The following is a 2,688-nucleotide window of genomic DNA, read 5'->3' as shown; positions in this document are numbered from 1 at the left end:
CTTCCCCCTGCTGGGTCTGCCTCGGTGTGTTCTCACCACACCGTAGGTTCCGGCTGCTCCCCATGCGGCCCATCGTGGACGTGCCGCAGTACAGGCAGAATGATCTGGACGCGGCCGTGGAAGCCACACTAAGGGAGAACCTGTTGCTGGGGAGCAGGTTTGAGGCGCTCCACGTGAAACACCTGGAGATGGGGAAGATCATGGTCAGGTTTGAGGGGATCGTGTAGCAGGGGATGGAGGAGGCTCAGAAACGGAAGGAACTTGGCCACGCCGAGATCCAGAAGGTTCTGAAAGAAAAAGACCAACTGACTGCAAACCAGAACACCACCTCTTCAAGCAGTTTTGATGTGGGAAACAAAGGCAAATGAAAAATTAAATTTCCGTACTGTCTGCAGCCCACTGACAAGTCCTTGAGACAGGCAGAGTGACATTCCTTTAGGAGCTCAGCTGCCCGGATGATGACAGTTTGCTAAGGGCAAAAGGCAACCTTAGCCCGATCCCCCAGGATACTGTAAGTCTACTTTAATTTTTCTGTTTCAACATTACTTTGGCTATTAGGGGTCTTTTGTGGTTCCATATAAATTTTAGGATTGTTTCACAATAGACTCTTAAATACAGAGAACAAACTGGTGCGGCCAGAGAGGAGGGGGGGCAGGCAAAATAAAGGGGATTAAGAGGTACAAACTTCCAGTTATAAAGTAAGTCATGGGGATGAAACGTGTAGCATAGAGAATATAGTAACAACATTGTATGGTGACGGATACTGACGATACTTATGGTGAAAATAAAAATCACCTGTAATCTTACCATTCTCTGTGCTGATATCTTTTCTAGGCACAAATACACTCTTTTTTTTTTTTTTAACTTTTTTTTTTTCAACATTTATTTATTTTTGGGACAGAGAGAGACAGAGCATGAACGGGGGAGGGGCAGAGAGAGAGGGAGACACAGAATCGGAAACAGGCTCCAGGCTCCGAGCCATCAGCCCAGAGCCTGACGTGGGGCTCGAACTCCCGGACCGCGAGATCGTGACCTGGCTGAAGTCGGACGCTTAACCGACTGCGCCACCCAGGCGCCCCACAAATAACACTCTTTTAAAAAAGAGATTATATTGAATGCTTTGGTACTTTTTTCATTAAATATGATACAGTGTGAAACATCTTTCACAGCATTAAGTAAATATTATTTTACAACATCCTTTTAACGACTTTTTAGATGGTTCATGGCTTTATTTAAGCCATCCTGTATGGCTGAGGAATTAAGCAATTTCCATGCTTTTGTTTCTTCTTTTGAACATTTTTAGTTTGAAATAATTATAGATTTCACAAGAAGTTGCGAAGATAGTACAGAGAGTTTCTTTCCATGGAACGTCTCCATCCAGTTTCCCCTTCTGGTACATCTTGTATGATTATAGTACAATAGCAAAACCCGGTATTTGACATTGGTATAAAGTTGCGTAGTTCTTTGTCATTTTAACACATGTAGGTTCACGTAACCACCACCACAAAGAGATACAGAACTATTCCATCCTCTCAAAGACCTTCCTCTTGCTGTCCCTGTACAGTCATAGGCCACTTTCCCCTCTACCCCATCCCTAACTCCTGATAGTCGCTAATCTGTTCTCCATCTCCATAGTTTTGTCATTTCAAGAATGTTAGATGACTGGAATTAGAGCATAGAATCTTTTGTGACTTTTTTCATTTCTCAGAATGCCTTTGATATCCACACAAGTTGTTGAATGTATTATTCCTTTTTATTGCTGAATAGTATTCTATGATATGAATACACTATTCGTTCATTTATCTTGTTTAATCACTTATCTATTGAGTTTAACCATTTATCTATCTTTCAAGTTTTGGGGTATTACAAACAAAACATCTGCGAACAGTTGATACAAGGGTTTGTGTGGACGCGAGTTTTCATTTCTCTGGAATAAATGCCCAGGAGTGCAATTGAGTCCTATGGCAAGCGCATGTTTAGTTTTTGAGAAACTACCAAACTATTTCCACCAGCAGTGTGGAAACTGAGACCAATTCTTTGCTCACCATGGTATTGCCACTATGTTTTAATTTAGCTGTTCTTCTCATAGGAGTGTAGTGGTATCTCATTAAGTTGCACTTCCGTAATGGCTAGTGATGTTGAACGTCTTTTCATATGGTTATTTGCTATATGTATATGTTTTCAGTAAAATATTTGTTTATGTGTTCTGCTAATTTTTAAATTTATGGCCTGGGATACCGTTTATTTTAACATATATGCTGTGGGTGCTTAAAAAGAATGTGTGTTTTGTTGTTGTTTAGTGGAGTGTTATGTAAATGTCCATTAGTTTCCTTCTGGTTTTGGTGGGGTTGAGCTTTTTTCTATATCCTTGCTGACTTTCTGTCTTATTGTTCTGTCAGTTGTTGAGAGAGGGATGCTGAGGTCTCCGCCTATCATTGCAGACTTGTCTGTTTCTACTTTTCGTTCCATCAGTATTTGATTCATTTACTCTAAGGATCTGTTGCTAGGTGCATTCACATTTAGGGTTATCATGTCTTGTTGGTGAGCTGATTCTTTTGTCATTACATAGTATCCCTTTTTTTTTTTAATTTATTTAATTACTTCTCACATACATTTATTTTTTTTTATTTTTTTATTTTTAATTTTTTTTTTCAACGTTTATTTATTTTTGGGACAGAGAGAGAGCAT

The sequence above is a fragment of the Lynx canadensis genome, chromosome C2 (genome assembly GCF_007474595.2).
Source record: "Lynx canadensis isolate LIC74 chromosome C2, mLynCan4.pri.v2, whole genome shotgun sequence".
Classification (NCBI taxonomy): Eukaryota; Metazoa; Chordata; class Mammalia; order Carnivora; family Felidae; genus Lynx; species Lynx canadensis.
This window is presented reverse-complemented; position numbering follows the sequence as displayed.